This window comes from Gekko japonicus, unplaced genomic scaffold, assembly GCF_001447785.1.
Source record: "Gekko japonicus isolate JY-2015 unplaced genomic scaffold, Gekko_japonicus_V1.1 scaffold2426, whole genome shotgun sequence".
NCBI lineage: Eukaryota > Metazoa > Chordata > Lepidosauria > Squamata > Gekkonidae > Gekko > Gekko japonicus.
In genome coordinates this window covers 245,041-264,980 of record NW_015173749.1, presented here as the reverse complement: position 1 = coordinate 264,980, position 19,940 = coordinate 245,041, and the positions used below count along the sequence as shown (strand labels likewise).

General features: G+C 45.0%; 1 pseudogene; it reads left to right on the top strand.

Annotated features, from left to right (window-relative positions):
• Positions 1-6,318: 6,318 nt before the first annotated feature.
• LOC107120712 overlaps positions 6,319-19,940 on the top strand; it is a 20,997-nt pseudogene continuing 7,375 nt past the window's right edge.

Here is a 19,940-nt window from a genome sequence, read left to right as displayed (position 1 = left end):
GTTTTCTTATTATTTGTAGTATCTTTCTCTCTTTTCTGGAAACAATAAAATGCCCTAGCCTCGGCTGGGGTATAACTGGAAAAAATATATATTCACCCTATCTCCAGAAACCCTTACTGTTCCTGTTGTCCTTAGTTGCAGCCTAACAAGTCCAAAGACCAGCCCTAATTATCATTAACCACCAAGCTCTCAAATGACATGGATTCATACATACAAAAGTATCTCTGCCATGCCAACATGAAGGAAACCTACAAAATTAGCTTAACATGAATTCCACATTATAGTACAAGGAGGAGAGGTAGGACAATGCTGAAAAAGCCCTGAATGGATTGTCTGCATAAATAGCTGCTCACAAAGCACTTTGGCATTGGTTGGACTGCTCAAGGGAACTTAATTCTGTCTGATGGGTTATGCACTAAAAGCTATGGGAAAGAAGTGTGAGAACGCTCACATTCAAAGTATTTGCAGTACCATTTAGAAAGTACATTCCCATGTAAACATAAAAATTATTGGGATGAACAGGAAATCAAGGGGAACTGGAAAATGAGCTCAAAGGTTATCAAAGCAAACAATATATTTACCCATCAGCGTTGTTATTTTAAGGCTATACTCTGAGGTGTGAAATGGCAAGATCCATTTAAATGACTGAGAGAACAGCATCTGAGAGGAGACATTGATTCCAGATTCATTAAGACAATGCCGCCTCCAGAACTTCATTTGATCCAGCCAATATATATTTGATCATTCCTGGACACTGATTTCTATTGCACCTTAACATGAACCCATTTATATCTTCTTCCTTCTGTCTGGATTTTTTTTGTTTATTTCCTTTTGTAAGTGAGATCTCAGCTGTAAAGTCTTTGACGCTTTGTGCTGCAACTCTTAAAAGCCTAGTGATTATATAGAAATAAAATTACTATGATAATGTTCCGGGATAAGATGCTGTTAATCTTTGGTATTTTACATCTATTGCCAGCATTGATTTTTCTTTCTGCTTTTGTCTTCTGGTGGATTCCTGAAATAGTTATTCTTCTGTGGGGGGAGGTTTAATACTCAAGACATTATGACAGTAAAGTTGCCTCTTTCCAGAACATTCCTGTAATTCCCTGAGTTAGAAGTGTATATATGCTTTCGCTGTGGTTTCACCTGCATTGCAATGTTCATTGGATATTTCTAAATATATTTTAAAGTCAGCCAATATCTAAATATATTTTATCATAATATCATAATGCCCCTATATAAATCAATGGTGCGACCTCATTTGGAATACTGTGTGCAGTTCTGGTCACCACACCTTAAAAAGGATATTATAGATTTGGAAAAAGTGCAGAAAAGGGCGAATCGAATGATAAAAGGGTTGGAACACTTTATCTATGAGGAAAAGTTAAAGCGCTTAGGGCTCTTTAGCTTGGAGAAACAACGACTGGGGGGAGACATGATTGAGGTTTACAAGATTATGCATGGGAAAGAGCAGGTAGAGAAAGAGGTACTTTTCTCCCTTTCTCACAATAGAAGAACTCGTGGGCACTCAATGAAATTGCTGAGCGGTCGGGTTAGAACGGATAAAAGGAAGTACTTCTTCACCCAAAGAGTGATTAACACTTGGAATTCACTGCCACAGGAAGTGGTGGCGGCTACAAGCATGAACGGCTTCAAAAGGGAATTACGGTAGATAAGCATATGGAGCAGAGGTCCATCAGTGGCTATTAGCCACAAGATATAGATAGGGGCTCTGGGGCAAGTGGTGCTCTGTCTTCTTGGTGCTTGGGGGGGGGGGTCAACAGTGGTAGGGCTTCTAATGTCCTGGCCCCACTGGTGGACCTCCTGATGGCACTGGTATTTCTGGCCACTGTGTGATACAGAGTGTTGGACTGGATGGGCCTTTGGCCTGATCCAACATTGGTGTCTCTTATGTTCTTATGTTCTTAAAGTTATTAATTTTATTTTGTTCGGCTCTGCTGGCTTTCTTTCTTCCTGTGTCTTTTAGCTTTGGATTACCTTGCTAAGGCTTGCTAGGGAGCAAGCCTGACTTAGTGGGGTTTTCTTCTGAGTGGATATGCTTAGGATTGGACAGCCAGTCCAAATCAATGCACAGAATTCATTAAGAAATTGAATGTTATTCCAGTACTGCATCCACCAACATAATTTGACAGCTGCAAAAACTGATTGCTCCATTACTACCATCTGTTCAATTTTCTTTTGGGGTCTGGCAAGAGGACTACAGCGACAGTGGCAAAATTTATCTCATGGGCTCTGAAACACAATGACCAGGTCCTGAAGCTATCTTGACTGATTGGGCTCTGAGGACTTCGATCTAATTCTTACTGATATTTTACCCAACTTTCAAAATATACTAAGCCCATCCTTTTATTATGTGAACCTTTTGGTTTTGAATTGTGTTTATCTGTGCATTGCATGTCACCGAATGTTTGTACTGGGCCCAGCCTAAGACCAACAACGCTATGCATTATGGACTATTTTATTGAGAATTTTAAGTGTTCACTGCTAACTTGATGTTATTTTTGGTCTTCTTTTTGCCATATGCACCATGTTTTTAATTAGTCTGGTAACAATTGCTGCAGATAAAAAACATAGAGAGAATTAATGGGAGGTGGAGCCCCTCTGCACTCTTTGTTAACTTGATGTACATCTAACATCACTCCTTTTTTTTTGTTTTATTGCCTAGTTCTGAGAAGACACACCATAAAATGCAGAATAAATAATGTAAGAAAATGTCACTGCAGAGGGAACAAATTATGATTTAACAGTTCCTACGCAGAATAGAAGAATTACATGAAATTATCTATTTAAAAGTTATTAGATTATGATTTTGTGTAGTCCTCCTCTCACTATAATTTCTTTTTTTATGAAAACATACAACAAACTCATAAAACTCTAACTATAGTTTCTTATCTGCTAAAACATTGCATAGTAATTTTGTATAGTTCCCCTACTCTGTCTAATAAAAAGTTATGAAATAGGATGGGCAAATTATACAATAAAGCCAGGAAGAATAATCTGCCTTTGTTGAGAGTACCTGAAAGTACACGTCCTCTCTTTTATTGAAAAGATGTTTTATTTCTTAGAACTAAGTGAAGAAAACCCTACAATGAGTCTACTTTAAATGTACTTTACGACTCCATATTCTGATTTACAAAAGCATCCATGCAAAGTATAGATCAAGTTTCATGATGGTCAATCTTCATAATATTTTAAAAGATAAGGAACAGCAACTATTCTCAGAAAAATTCTGATCAAATGATACAAGATTATCCTTTTCAATGAACACCTGGTCTTTCTTCAGAGCTATGCAATAAGAAGGGGCAAGTATTTTTTTTTGGGGGGGAGGGTTCCTTCCAACAAAAATGGTGAGGTTTGCCTTTTAAATTGATCTCTTTTCAGGAATCAAACAATTTATTAGGCAGAAAGATAAGCTCTCTGGATCGTGTTCAAGCAGCAGGAGAAACAAACTGAGGCTGATGTTGCTTTGTCTTTTTAGCTTACAAAAGTAACAGAGTTAATGCTAACAAGAGCTTTATGAATAGAGATGTAGGGATCAGTTAACATGAAGGTATGAAAATCCATTAGTAATATGAGCTGGTTTGTTAATGAATGAGAGCTGGTTTGTTAACAAAATTTAAATTGTAGCAGTAGAACAAGATTTGAGTCCAGTAGGACCTTAAAGACTAACACGTTATTCCAGGGTATACGCTTTTGTGAGTCAGATAGTGAGCCATGTGTTGGCTTCCTTAGCTGGAGCTAAGATTTTTGGAAAGTTGGATCTCACACAAGCGTACCAACAACTGCCCGTAGATGAGGCCACACCGACATCCCAGACTATTGTAATGCACCAGGGGGCTTTTAAGGTTAAGAGGTTACAGTTTGGTGTAAGTGTGGCCCCGGGGATATTTCAGCAACTTATGGACTCTTTGTTGAAAGGGATCCCTGGGGTGATGCCATTTTTTGATGACGTCCTTATCACCGCGGCCACCCTGGATGACTTCGCCTCCTGCCTCCATGCTGTCCTTCGCCATTTCGACTCAGTGGGCCTCAAGGCCAAGAGGGAGAAGTGCCTCCTTGGGGTCCTAGAGGTAGACCTCCTGGGCTTCCAAGTCAACACGTCTGGCCTCCATATGGCAAGGGACAAGGTCAAGGCCATCATGGAGGCCCCCAATCCCACATGCAAGGCATTTTTAGGTCTCCTGAAATTTTATCATGCCTTTCTGCCACACAAGCCTGCAGTTGCAGAGCCTCTGCACTGCCTCCTGGATAAGTCAGCACCCTGGTCGTAGGGCCCGATGGAGGTGGCGGCATTTAAAGGGGTCAAGACGCTACTCGTCTCGCCTTCCGGTTTGGCTCCCGCGAATGGCGGACGCATCCTCAGGTCGCTCCCGAGGGTGTCTCGCCCGCCCGTGGTGGAGGAGGGAATCTGCGTGAGCAGAGACCCAAACGAGCCCCTCATGAGAGGGGCTCGGATCCGGGGTGCGTTAGGGCGCACTAGGGGGGAGCCTCTTTCTCGGCCGAGCGGTCGGAAATCGAGACTCTCGCCATGCCCTGCCCCAATGGACCTTGCTGCATGAGCGACCCCGCACGGGGTTTAGCGGAGCCACCAGACGTCACTGAGTGATAAAGCGAACAACCGACGAAATGAAAAAAGAAAAGATCGGCTAAACTGTGAGTTGTCAAATGCGAAGAAAAAGAATTATGAGTGCTCCTCCCCCAGCGGAAAAGACGAGGAGGTGAACCCTCTAACTTCGTTAGCGAGAGAACAAAGGGGGGGGAATGGACTGTGCGAGTAGTGTGGTGACTTGTTTTGATGCATTTGGAGTAAAGCGAGAAAATTTCTGTTTCTTTGGAGCGTGTTTTAAGAACTTTATTAAAAGTAAACAAAATAATAAGATGTCGGAGCTGGGCTAAAAGACAAGCGGAGAAGAAGGGAGGAACTTCCGGTCTGGGCGTTTGCTTTTTCGTGAGAACCGGCTGATTAATGTTTGGAATGTTTATGGCTGTGATTCTGGTGGGGAACTGTGAGAAAACTTGAACTGTGACAGTGAGAAAGTGCCTTACAAGCACTTTTAAAAGTCAACAGTTGCGGAGGAAGATCCAGTGAAGAGAATGGCAGCGTTTAAAAGTGAAACTGGAATTTTAAAAAAAGAAAATCCATTCTCAGAGCTAGAGATCTTTTGAAAGGGCATGAAAAAGCATGAAAGGGTGAAGATTTACAGTATATGAAATGGAAGCGTTAACAGCGACCCGGAGGAGGACTGGAAAAGCCGGAGAGAGGGAAACAGAAGAAGCCCCTCCATGAAATTGGGAATTTAAAAGAAGCCAGCACGCGAAGGAGCGGTTCTGAATGCGCCTTGAGGAAACTTTAACTAACAGAGCATCGAATGAACACTACTAATACACTAACATAGATAACACCTTTAACTGGTTTGAAGAAAGAAGTTTGACTGCACATCGAAGAAGCCTAAGAAGATAATTTGGACATTACTAACAGATTAATTTACAAGTTAATATATCACTCAGCTTTCTCTTTCTCCCACTATATACCCTCCCTATTTTTCTACTTAAGCGAAATACCTCTCCTTTTTAGGAGAGTAAATAAAGCCTTAAAAAAAAAAAAAGACGCTACTCGTCTCCAATGAGGTGTTGGCACACTTCAATGTGTCCCTCCCTTTCGTTGCGACACATCCCCCTATGGCATTGGCGCAGTTCTAGGCCACCTTCTTCCTGACAGCTGGGAGGTCCCTGTGGCTTACTACTCACGGACTTTGATGACTGCTGAGCGCAATTACACGCAGATAGACCGGGAGGGGTTGGCAATTGTGGCAGGGGTGAAAAAGTTTCATAACTTTGTGTACGGGCACCCCTTCACTATTGTAACTGACCACAAGCCTCTCCTTGGTTTGTTTGCAGCTGATAAACAGACCCCACAGGTACTCTCGCCCAGGGTTTTCCGGTGGTCCTTCTTCCTGGCCGGCTACAATCACCACCTGGAACACCAGCCAGGCAAGGTGATGGGGCATGCCCTCAGCAGACTGCCCCTCCCATCCAGAGACGCAGACCCGGCCCCCAGCCTTGGGTCCCAATGCTCGAAGGCCTTCCCGAGCCGCCCCTTCAGGCCCAGGATATCGCTGCCTGCTTGGCCTGAGACTCCATCATCGCACAGGTTTTGGGCTGGGTGGTGAGGGGGTGGCCCATGGCATCCACGGGCCCCAAGTTTGCAGCGTTTGCAACCTGCAAGGATGAGCTATCGGTGCTCAAGGGTTGTCTCCTGTGGGGCAACAGGGTCATAGTTCCACATGCCCTGCGACAATGGGTCCTCCACACTCTCCGCAAGGTGCATCAGGGAATTGTGAAGATGAAGGCTATGGCCCTGAGTTACATTTGGTGGCCGAGAATCAACGTCAAGATCGAGGCCTGGGTGAGGAGATGCCAGACCTGCCAGGCGGTCCGCCCAAACCAGCCTAGCGTGCCAAACCAGTTGTGGGCGTCAACACACAAACCTTGGTCCCGGCTACATATTGACTTTGCTGGGCCCTTCCAGGGGCTGTTATTCCTAGTAACAGTAGACTTCTACTCCAAATGGTTGGAGATCAGCCCCGTGTCCACCACCTCCATGAAAGCCATCATACGCTCGCTCCACCAAAACCTTTCAACCCATGGGCTACCGGACACGATTTTATCCGACAACAGGACTGCCTTCACGTCCATGGAGTTCCAGGACTTCCTACAGAAGAACCTGATCCAGCACGTAAGATCGGCACCATTCCACCCCGTGACCAACGGTCAAGCAGAGAGGATGGTCCGCACAGCAAAGGAAGCCCTCAGCCAGATCATGGATGGGGACTGGGAGTTCCGGCTTGCCCGCTTTCTACTGACTCAGCGGACAACACCCAACCACATCACTGGCCGCTGCCTAGCTGAACTGCTGATGGGCTAGCATCCCATGATCCTGTTGGACCGCCTACATCCCGACCGGGCACCAGACTCATGGCGTCTGATGGAACTAACGGACACTCCCCAGGGGTTCTTTCCGGGTGACCCCATGTTTATCCGGAACTTTGGGAGAGGACCCTCCTGAATTGCTGGCCGGGTAGTTCGAATCAGTGGCCCGATCTCCTATGAGGTCTCCACCGAGGACAGCCAACTCCTAAAAAATTCAGTGGTAACAGCTCCCAGAAGTGGAAGAACAACCCCAGCTCAAGGGCCCTGGACTCTATGTGCCGCCGGCCAGCACTTCACCTGAACTCCCCAACACAGGTGAGCCCCCAATCAAGTCCATGGCCACACCGCCAGAACCTGAAGAGCTGCCGCCACTCTCGCTGCAACCAGAAATGGTCAGCCAGCCAGAGGTGGCTGTAAGCAACCCCGTGCCAGTGCCCCAGCATTCCCTCCAAGAGCACAGACCCCCCCCCGCCTATCTGAAGGACTATGTAACATAGGTTGGATCAAGACTAAGGGGGGAGGGGTGTTATGTATGTGGACCGCCACCAGGGGTCCATGGTTAAAGCAGGAGCTTGGTTCCCAAACACAAAGGGGACCTAGGATCCTAGTCCACTGGGAGTCCACCAATAGCACCCTTGGCGGGAGATTCAAACCCTCCAATGGGGACAGAGGTGTGCTGGGTGGAGTGTATATAGTTGGCCTTGCAGGGCCGTTTTGGGTGTCTTGTGTGAAGTACAATAAATGCATCTGAACGCATGTCATGGTCCGAGTTCTCCATGTGTCGAACCCAGTACTTTTCACCAGCTGAGTTTGTTGCAGTGCAATCCTAAACAGATTAGGATTGTGTTGACAGCAGAGTCACAGTGGATTGACAAAGCATTGATTTCTGCTGAGGAAGCATGATTTAGCAAAACAAGTGGACTCAATGGGAATGCTTTAGAAACTGTATATTTTACTTACACAGAGAAAATAATAACAGATTTTTGTAAGAAAACCACAGAATCGATATTATATACACACACTAAAGAAAATAAGGCTGAATCCTAGTTACAATAAAAAAGGGGTTACCCTTAATCTTGGTATATTTGTTGTTCCAAAATGCAACAAGCCATTTCCAGCTGCGTAGTCTGAATACTTGTTCATCAAAATCCCATTGAAAATCACTGCCGTCCCTCAGAAATGATAGGCTTAGAAACCTATCATGTTGCTGAAAAGCCACCTTTAAATAGAAGTGCAAATCTCTTCTTTAAAGTCAGGGCATAATCATAAAGTTCATGGCTCTCCACTAGACCAGGAGGTATTAATTGCCTGCCCCACTTTTTGATGGAGATTTTAGTTTTCTAAAATGACTTTTTTTTATATCAGCGATGACCAAGAAATTCAAACCTTTGGGATAAAGTTGCATTTGATCTTCTGTTACTGAATGTTGAGTGGAATGTAGGTTTTTAGAAAAATCAAAGGTAGCTCTTTCAATTTTCTCAAGTCCATTGTAGACGGTCCCTTTGATTTAATCTTACATTTTCCCCTGTGCTCCCTTTTAAAAAGATGACAGTGTTTTGTCTGCTTTATTTCCTTTTCCATAGGAAAAAAAATCGACCATTTTTCCAAAATACAATCAAACTAATTTACCCTTTATATTTTCATTAAAGTTCTAAAATATAGTAGGTTATGCCCTGTTTTTCAACGCAAAGCTTGATTTTCATTATACCCTGCTACTGTTTTTCTCTGTCTATTTTTCAAATACCATTAGGAATACTTATTAGCGCACCCCTTAGAATACCATTAGCAGTATTCTATAACAAAGCTCTAGTACAGTCCTTATGCTTCATTTATTTTTTTCCCTTGCGTGTCTTTCATTTCTTCTGGCATGTGGAACACTATTTCATTTTTTTTAAAGTAGGTCCTAAAAATCTAGCATTTTTCTTGCCCTTGTGTATTAATGAATTTAAGCAACAAGAACTGGTAAAGTGTAGCAGCTAAGAGAGAGTCCATAGCAGGGTTGCACCCTTCTAAGGCCACTGACTGCAAGGGATTTAGACTGAACTGCAAGGTACAACCCAGGAAGAGTCGTCTCACCTATGAATCTGTTGTGTCTCACGTACGAATTTGTTAGGGGAACTTGGGCAAGGCCTGCTTTCTTTCTCTCCACCAAGACTCCCTCCTTATTTATTTAGGTAAGGCATTTTCTGTCCTTCTCCTTGGACTCAAGGCAGCAGGAAATCAGGCCTCTGAAGATAATAATTTTAGCCTACCGTATCAAGTCACGGTTAATATTACAAACAGGGTTGCCAAGAAAATGGCACCAAAAATGAAATCAACATTTGAACATCCTTTTGTGCTGAGCTGAACGTCTCACTTGATCATGGTGATAGCGGCCACACAAACAACATTTTGAATACTTCTGCATCAGAACAGTGGTGGCATTCAGCATGGCAGCTTGTCTGGTAGCTGATGATGATGGGTGCTCCCAATGGCCAGCAATTGCCGATGCTATACCAGGCTTACAGTTAGGGTTGCCAAGAGTTGGGTGTAGTGGTTAAGAGCACAGACTCTAATCTGGGAGAACCGGGTTTGAGTCCCCACTCCTCCACTTGCACCTGGGTGGATGACCTTGGACAAGCCATAGTTCTGTCAGAAGTGTTCTTGAAAAGAGCAGTTTCTGTCAGAGCTCTCTCAGCCTCGCCTACCTCACAGGGTGTCTGTTGTGGGGAGGGGAAGGGAAAGGAGTCTGTAAACCGCTCTGAGACTCCAAGTGAAGGGTGGGGTATAAATCCAATCTCCCCCACCTCCTCCTCCTCCTCTTCTTCCTCTTCTTCTTCTTCTTGTCTGGGAAATTCCTGGAGATTTGGGGCAGTGCCTATGAAAGGGGGAATCTGGGGAAGGATTTCACCTAGAATTTGTGGTATAGCAAAGTCTGCTGTCCAAAGCTGCCATTTTCTCTGTCATCTGGAGATAAATTCCAGGACTCCATACTCCCCCTGGAGCCTGGCAACCCCACTTACACTGAGGTAACAGCAGCAGCTGATGTCCCTCAGAGTGTACTGTTATAGGAGGGGGAGGAGAAACTTTATAAGGAATTCTGAACAGGGTTTGACGTCTATTTGACAATTCTGAGCTAACACATTAATTCACCTCATCTCTAAATATGAGATTTTTTTGAAATCTTATTCTGGGTGGTATACATGTTGCAAAAGATGTACCATGTTTCTCCCTAACATTCTTTTATGCATTTTTGTCCCTTGCATCATAGATTATGTAATGTGCTGGTTTTATTAATTTGCATTATAATTTTGAATTATGCCTAGGGCTTCAAAGTTTTCGCTCACAAGAGAAAGTCACACCTCACCTACTCTGTGCTGCTCTCTGATGAAGCCACGTAAGTACAGTTAGCAGCATCTCCTGATGGCCTTGATCTCCTACAAGTCCATTCAAAGGCTCCAATCCAAAAAAAAAATAGGGACATTAAACACTGCTAAGCGAAGCCTCACTGAAATCTGTTGAATGTAACTAATTCTCATGTAGTTCTCCTTCCTAAAATAATGCTTGCCATGAATTGTTCTATGTTCTCCATGGAGCTGATCAACCCAGCGTTCCATATAGTGCATGGATAGTACTGTAAATCCTCTTGGGATGAGCCCCCCCCCCCGCACATACTTTCCATTGCTGGATTAGATAATAGAGACAGCCTTCAAAAATGAAACTGTTCTTCTATTTACACTCTTAGTATGTCAATTATAATGCATGAACAATATGGTTTAAGGGGGAAAAGCACTGGAGTTGCCTTATTTTTACTCATTCTTATTGCAAAAGATCAAGACGGATAGCCGTGCAAAAGAGTTAGATCCAACCCATTGTTGGATATAAGACATAATAGATCTTTAAGAACATGCTTCTTGAACCTACCATTCCTTTAGAAAGCAAAACGAGATGTAGATTAGACTTTAATAAAGGAATGTAAAGGTAAAGGTTCCCTTGCTCGAAAGCCAGTCGAATCCGACTCTAGGGTTGCGGTGCTCATCTCCGTTTCAAAGCCGAAGAGCCAGCGCTGTCCAAAGACGTTTCCGTGGTCATGTGGCCAGCATGACTAAACACCAAGGTGCACGGAACGCTGTTACCTTCCCACCGAAGTGGTACCTATTTATCTACTTGCAATTTCTTGCTTTCGAACTGCTAGGTTGGCAGGAGCTGGAACTAGAGATGGGAGCTCACTCCATCATGCGGCACCCGGGTCTCGAACTGCTGAAGTACCAACCTTCCACAGCCTGCAGTTCAGCGTCTTAAGCACTTGAGCCACCACAGCTCCTAAAGGAATGTACAGGTCTGTAAACATACATCAAATCCTTGATTGTCATTTCCTGTCTATGCCACTATATCTGGTTTTCAGTACCATAGAACATCACATATTTGATTTTATTTCTTTACAGCATACATATGCTACATTTCCAGATACCTGGTTCAGGCAGCTCGCAACATAAAATAATAGTCATAAAAATAAAATAATTCAAACTAACATTTAAAAACAGTCAGTAAAATCCAGATGCATAAAAACACACATTCAAAAGCTGCAAACCTCATAACAATTCTCAGGCTAGAAGTAGTTAGTTAAAAAAAGATTAAAAGATGAAATCCCACCCCTAGCTAAAAGCCTGGATAAAAAGAAATATTTTGGCCTGGTGCCTATAAGAGAGTAGAGTAGGTGCCAGGTAAGATTCAAAGGGGAGGGCATTCCACTGGGAAGGTGCCACTACCAAAAAAGCCTTGCCTCTGGCAACACTTGCCTTACCTTTGCATGTAGGAGCAGAGAGACCGAGGCTTATGAGAAGGTTCTTTACTTTTAATCATTGTGTCATCTAGGTATTTCTGTATTTTAGCATGCAGTATCAATCCTGAACTTTGAAATCTCAAAGCAATGAATGATGCTCAGATTGACAGTCCTACCATTCCTCCTCACAACAGCATCTCCCACCCATTGATACCCTACCACCTCTGAAGTTTCACTTAAGCCATCTCCTGAGCCATCATTTCTGCTCGTCCAGTTTTGTACCAATCCTGTCAGGTTCTCAGCCATGGCTGAGCCAGCACAGATTTTTCTTTTTTAAATATTCTGCCAAATAAGATAATAACCTTGTCAAGTAATAGAGGTAGCACCATTTAACCTATTGGTCTTTCACAGCTCAACTCTTAATTGTTGTCATTCCTGTGATAGTAGAATATAACCATTGGTTTCATTTCCTCCTTATTTCTTTTTAATCAGATTACTGCAGTTCTGTTTTTATTAAGGCCAATTTAAAAGATGCTTGATCTAAGCTGAAGGTTATAAATTAGGCCATTATATGTATATATAACTGAATCATAATGCAATCTAATAGACCGGCACTTTCTTTTAGAGATTAAAAGTTAGCTGTTCAACTCTGTATTCTTATGGGTGATTAATTTCCAGCCATTATTTGAATTAAGCCATGTGTATGTGCATTTGTAGATGACCAGCCTTATTAATGAGCTTGGACTGGTACAAATAATCATCAATATCCCTTTGGAGAGAGAAAAAGATGAAAGTGCAAATGTTTTTAGAAGGGGGAAAAATCCATCTTTTGCAAGGACTGTGACCGATGTTAATAAAGAACAGAATCACCCTGACCCGGATAGCCCAGGCAAACCCAATCTCATCAGATCTCGTAATCTAAACAGGGTCTACTCTGGCAAATACATGGATGGGAGACCTCCTTGGAATACCAGCAGGCGAGAGGTGGGGACAGGCTTTATTCAACCACCTCTCGGAATATCCTCCAGACCCTAAGTAGGGGTCATTAACCAGAGGTCACCATGACTTCCAGGTGCACATACACTCATGCGTGCATGCACACACACATGCACATGTGAAAAACACCATCCCCCCCCAAAAAAAGAATAGACTCTAATCATCTTTGTATCCAATACTTTGGGAGTGATCCTAAACAAATTTATTCAAAATCTAGTTCCATTCTGTTCAGTGGAGACTACTGCTAGGAAAGTGTTCTTAGAACTGAAGCCTTATTCTTTAAAGTGTGTCAGACCGAACCTAAAAAAACCACTATCCTGGCCTGAGTTTAAGCCCCACTGAATAGAATGGGACTCACCTTTAAGTAGACCTGCATAGACAGGTCCCCATGTCTATCACACACTCTCAGCCTAACCTAACTCACAGGTTGATGGAGACTGATGTTAGCCAATTTGGGTTCCTGTTAGTGAAAAGGGAGGTTTATGGATGTAGTAGGTAAATAAATTCTGGTTGGTTTTTTTTCTGGCCTGCCAGTTATTTTGCTTCATGGCCTGCAGTTGCACTCTTTCTTTCTTTCCAAGTTTAATGTGTATAAGAATAATACAGTAAAATCCATTTCTCCCCAAGCCATTTCTAAAAATGACTACCCCCTCCCCAGATAGAAGTATCATCTTTTGTAGTCCCAGGCAATTTACTTACCTCTGCAGCTCCAAATCCTGCCTGAAATTATACAATTAGCTGGACAACAATTAATAATATATATCTCCCTTCTCACCTGCAAGTCTACAATAACCAAAGTTACCAGAAATTGTATTTTCCTGCCAGCAAAATTGCATTTCTTCCCCAACACAAAAATGCACCTTTCAGAAATCCTTTCTGCCAAGCCCAGTAAATAAGTACTGTGACAGTAATGTAATTAATACTAGTAATCTCATAGTATCAGTGTGTGCATGTACAGTTCTCATAAGTGACCAAAGCTTTGTTTTATGATTCTTGGCAGGGAAGAAATGGTTAAGTGTGCTGCCTGCTAGGAATGGGCAAGAACCAGCTCACATGAATTCTGGACAGTTTGTGGTTTGTGAAAGAATGCTCATAGAAGGGGGCTCAGCACAAACATGTCATGAATTTCGGTGCTGTTCCTGGTGGTTTGTGGCGGTTGGTGAATGATTACATCTCGGCTCAATTAAACTGTTTACAAAACTCCAAGGCAATAAGGGAGTGGAAGTCTACAGCCTTGGAAATACCAACAGGAGCCCTCCAAAGCATAAAAGGCATGGCTGACTGCCAATGACAGAGTTCCCATTCTTCTCTATGGGATCAGAATACTCTATGTATACGTTCAGCTCAGCTCTGCAGCATCTCTTCTCTTGGATGTTCAGTTACACAGAGAGGCAGGGAACTTGTTAAAAGCAGAGTAGCAGAGCACATTCCCTTGTGACTGGGAACTCCTTTTCCCCTGCTGGGGTTTGCAGGTGTTAGGTGGACACAGGGCTCTGAGCCACCCCATCTCTCTGCTCACCCCAAGCAGAAGGGTTTACCTAGTGGGTTCCTTGGCTGAGGGCCCACATTTTGATTGAAAACTGTTCTCCCCTGCTGGGGTTTGGGGGTGTTAGGTGGACTCAGAAAGGGTGCTCTGAGCCACCCTGTTTCTCCACTCACACCAAGCTGTGGGGCATGGCTAGTGGGTTCCTCAGCTGAGAACCCACATTTTTATTGAGAACTGTTCACCCCTGCTGGGGTTTGGAGGTTTTAGGTGGACTCAGGGCTTTCAGCCACCCAATCTCTCTGCTCATGCTGAGAAGAGACATTTAGCTAGTGGGTTCCTTGACTGAGGACCCACATTTTGATTGAGAACTCTTCTCCCCTGCTGGGGTGTCAGGGTGTTAGGTGGAGTCAGGGCTCTAAGCCAGCCCGTCTCTCTACTCATGCAGAGCAGAGGTGCTTAGCTACTGGCTTCCTTGGCTGAAGACTCACATTTTATACATTCCCATCCCTCCTGATTGTGAACTCCTGTGTGCCGTGAGGATGAAAGTGGGTGCAAAGGGTGCTCGTCATGGGGGAATATGTTCTTCACCCTGACATACCACAGGCTCCCCTCCCTGGGCACCAAACCCATCCTGCCATCCCCCAGGAACCTCCTTCCCCTGATCTGTTCCTGGGGCTCTCCACAGAGGACAATGAGTTGTTAGCACTGTCCAAGACCAGTAGTTGCTCACACTCTTTGGAGAACTCTCTAACCACATTGATTCATGGGGGGGGGGAAGCATCCTCCCCTTCCACACAACTCCCTGTTGCTGGTCTTGCCTCCAGTACTCCCCTCTGTGGCTCCTCCCAGTCCTGTGCCAGAAAGCAGCTGTCCCTCCTCCCACCTTCTCCAGTCCTGGGACATCATTTCCAGCCCACACTTTGGAAATGCACCGTCCCCAGTGACCTCTCCCCAGTGACCTCTCCCCAGTGACCCCTGTGTGGCAAAGTGCCAGGTGTGCCATACCCACATCTGGAGGGGTGCAAACACCCAACTCCGTTGTCCACAGGCACCTGCAAAGGGTGTACTCCGTTGCTGCTGGGGGGAAGAGTGGCAGCCAGTGGGAGGAAGAAGAGACCCACTCCCTCTCAGTGGGGAGAAGGAGAGGGGGAGCAGGAGGCCCCTCCAAGAAAGGCTGCCCGCACTCTGGGTGCTGTGGGTGGGACATCAAGGCAGACCACCCTCCAAAAGGTCATTCCCACAGGGACACCAACAGTCCCATCCAGAAGGGCTACGTGGAGGACCCAGGAAGCAGTCACTCATCTCATTGGCAAGATGATTGCTGTGGATGGTCAACTCTTCTCCCTCATGGAGGATGTAGCCTTTCACCAGCTGCTGCAACACCTGACTCCCTGGTACTCTGCCCCCTTGTGGAGGACCATGAGCTGACAAGTCTTGCCCATCATGCACTGCTCTGCAGTGGTGATGGTAAAGGGTGAGCTCTCCAGAGCGCAAAGCAGAACCGTGCACTTCATGGCAGACCTCTGGAGCAGCCAGCAGCACAGCAACCTCTCCCTCAGCACCCATTGGTGGCAACCAGAGGACCACAAGGGGACAGTCCTGCCACCAGGCTGCAAAATAGTTCTGCTCTATGCTCATGGAATGGATGCAGACCACAGGGCTCAAAACATTGTCTCCATGATACAGAGTAACCTGAGAGAGTGGGTGAGTGGCAGCAACATCATCCAGGCTACATGGTCATGGACACCAGCACCAACACCCTGACAGTGGTGAAGGCTGCCCACCTCAAGAGCATCTTCTGGCTGATGCGCATGCTTCACCAGATGGCAAAGGAAGCTCTGGGGCTAGAGAGCGCTGTCAGGGCCACCTGGGATGCTGCCACCCTTTTGGGGCCTTGCTGGAGATCTGCTGGTGCCTGGCCACCCACTTTTTGTGCAGCATCATGTCTGCCCTTCTGCTGCATGAAAGGCAGGGGAAGGGGGATGAACCTGAACATCACCTCATCCTGGATTTATTCACCTGCTGGAACTCCACCCATGCCTTGATGGTTCATTTGGTGTAGCAGAAGAGACCGGTGCAAGAGGTCATCTCCTTCATGACCATCCTGCTTGGGGAGGAGGAGCCCACCATCAGATCAATGACTGGCTGACTGGCTCCCAAATGGTACCTGTCCTGAAGCCTTTCCAGGACACCATCAATGTGCTCTGCACCCATATGGCCAGCCTGTGGCAAGTCATCCCCTCTGGGGTACTGGTCACACAAGACTGCCATCTGGCCCAACCTCTCTTGCATGGCCATGAGTCTCCACTCCTGCCCTCCCACCAGTGCCCAGAGTGAGCGGGTGTTCTCCTACCTGGGAGACATTTTCAGCCCCCTTGCTCCCACCTGGACCTGGCCAGGGTGGATGAATTGGCCTTCCTTTTAAAAAATGAGGGTGTTTTTTTTTTTACAATATATATACAAAACAAGAACACAACAGTATCATACAGCCTTGTGATAAGTAAGATATTGAACATATAAGATTCATACAGTGATGGCGAACCTTTTAGAGACCGAGTGCCCAAACTGCGACCCAAAACCCACTTATTTATTGCAAAGTGCCAACACGGCAATTTAACCTGAATACTGAGGTTTTACTTTAGAAAAAGCAACTCGTACATTAACTTAAGATGATCCAAACAAAGTAAGGAAAGCAATCCCAAATGCTTTCATTTACTTAAAATTATTTGGCAGAGAATTCGACACTTTAATGATGGTCTGGGCCTGGCTGGGGTGGTGGCACGGTTCGCCACCACTGTCATAGAACATCATACAAAAATACTTCTCAATTATGTTGCATTAGAGAAGTGGATCATAACAACAAATTTAAATCAACCAACTGCCAAACATATGGTACAACCTTTTTAATGTCAGATATTTAGCAAGTTCATAGGAACCAATTTTTTAAGGAACCACATTAAGGGAAGCCAAATAACCTAATACATGAAACCTCCCCCTGCTGGGCTGCGCTACACCTCTCTGGAGGGGCCTCCTGTTTTCCCCTGATGGTCTCCCCCCCCATTCCTCTTTGGGTGATTTGGCATGCAGCCTGCGGGTTGTGCCCTTGGTGCTTGGGAGGGAGGATGGCCACCTCTGCGGGGTGGGGGTGGGTTTCCTCACCCAATACCTACCTCATGAAACAACATCTACCTCATAACACAACACCTACCTGATTATCACTTTAAATGGAAAACTCTGAATTCCACTGGTCTGGTGAGGTTGGAGTGCCCGCCAAGCTGTTGTAGGGTAACTTTGGGGAGCCCCTTCAAAACTCTAGAGATGCCTGATCTGCCTTTCTGTCCTTCAGAACTGGCCTTTGGAGACTTGAGGGGGGCTGTGAGCATAGGAGGGATGCTTGGCTTGCTGCTAGTGTCCAGCTGGGGGGGGGGAGGTCTGCCCAGATGAAAAGAGCCAGTTTGGTGTAGTGGTTAGGAGCATGAGCTCTAATCTGGGATAACCAGGTTTGATTCTCCACTCCACTCCTCCACATGCAGCTGCTGGCATGGCCTTGGGTCACTCACAGTTCTCTCAGAACTGTTTTGGAAAGAGCAGTTCTTGAAAGAGTTCTCTCAGCCCCACCTACCTCACAGAGTGTCTGTTGTGGGGAGAGGAAGGGGAAGGAGATTGTAAACCACTCTGAGACTCCTTTGGGTAGTGAAGGGCAGGGTATAAATCCAATCTCTTCCTCTTCATCCCTGTGAGTTTAGTGTCGCTGGCTTGTTCCTGAGCCATTCCACAGACTCCTGTAAATGCAGCTGTCTTTTCCAGAAAGAGAGCACTGGCGGAGACCTTTTTTTTGGGGGGGTCTATAACTGGGACCCCAGAACTGTAATCGGCTCTCAATTTGGAGAGATTGTAGAGGAGTGGGTGGCAGGGTGAGGTTCCCTGTGTATTTGTTGTATGTAGCTTGCAGTGGGTCCATTCTACATTTTCCCCAAAAGCACTTTCCTGGCTTGACCTTAGTCCTGTTGGGTTTGTGCAGCCACAGTGGCAGGGGTTCTGCTGGGCACATTGCAATGGTTCTGCTGGGCTTGCAAAAATGCTCCCACACAAACCTCCTTCAGTTTCTACTGCAGAGATTCTCAGGGACTTTGATTCTGTTCTGCTGGGCTTCTTTTCCCTTGCTTTTTTGCTTGTTTTTCCTTCCCATTGGAAACAATAGAGGATGGGGTACCTTCTTTGGGGGAGCTGTAATTCAGACCCTGTAAATCCAATTTTCCCCAAATCTGGACGGTAGGTAGGGGAGAGTCTGCCAGAGAACCACTGTGAGTTTGATTTCTCTAGCTTGCACAGGAACTGTTCTATACACTCCAGAACCTCCTAAACCTGCACCTCATTTCCCCTGGAAACACTTTCCTATGGCCACCAATGGGGGTCTTAACTAGGACCCCGTAAATCCTATCCTTACCAAACTTGGAGGACAGATATAGGAGAGTCAGACAGAAATCCCCTGTTATTTTGGTGTCTCTTGCATGCCAGGAGCCCATTCTACTGCATCACAAACTGAACTGGTTTGTCTAATGCCAAAAATGTGTGACAGTCCGTGGTTCATGAACTGTGCATGCCGTGAACCATGAACTGAACCAAAAGGCATTTCCCAAGTTTGTGCCCATCCCTACTGCTTACCATCCAAAATCTTAGACTCCTATGTTATTGTGGACAGGTTCACATATTCATAGACTGCGGGCCCTGGAATATGGGATTGGGAATGCCCCCCCCCCCCGTATGTATAATGTTAGATGTAGTACGGATAATTCCTATGTTTCTCAAAATATATACATGCATGTATTTGATGATATATGTATATGCATAATATTTGGCATCACACAGTTATATGTGGACAGTGAGTTTGTACTTGTTCAACCATCATGCATACGGGATCCCCAAATGATCAGTCTGTGAGCCAGCACTTTTATGTATGTGTATTTTGATTTTAACAAGAATATTTCAGCAGAAAATACTCAGGAAATGGAAAGTGGAAAGGGCCATCAAGTCACAGCTGACTTATGGTGACCCTGTAGGGTTTCAAGGGAACAGATTTTCAGAAGTGGTTTGTCATTCACATCACAACCCTGGTATTACTTGGAGGTCTCTTATCTAAACAGTAGCCAGGGCCAACCCTTCTTAGCTTCCAAGATCTGATGAGATCAGTCTAGTCTGGGTTATCCAGGCCAAGGCACACAGAAAATATACTTTGGCAAACAGTATTATACATTGAAGTGTGACTTACCACAGTGCCACATGGGGCTTCCCTCAAAGTGATTATATACCACATTTATTCAGCAGTGAGAACAGAAGGTTAGAGAGTGATTGGGCTGTACTCTGCTTTAGGAGATCACTCTTATTTCTGACCAATCGCCCACTAGTGTTCATTTCAGAGCTAGCATAGACTAGGATCTGGGAGACCCAGGTTTGAATCCTCATTCTGTTATGAAAGCTTCCTGGGTGACCTTAGGCCAGTCACACACTTTAAGTCTAATCTACCACACAGGATTGTTATGAGGATAAAATTGTGGAAAGAAAAATGAGGTAAACTGCTTTGGGTAGTCATTGGAGACAAAGGATAGATAGATAGATAGATAGATAGATAGATAGATAGATAGATAGATAGATAGATAGATAATCATACATATTATATATATATATATATATATATATACACACACACACACACACACACACACACACACACACACACACACAGGG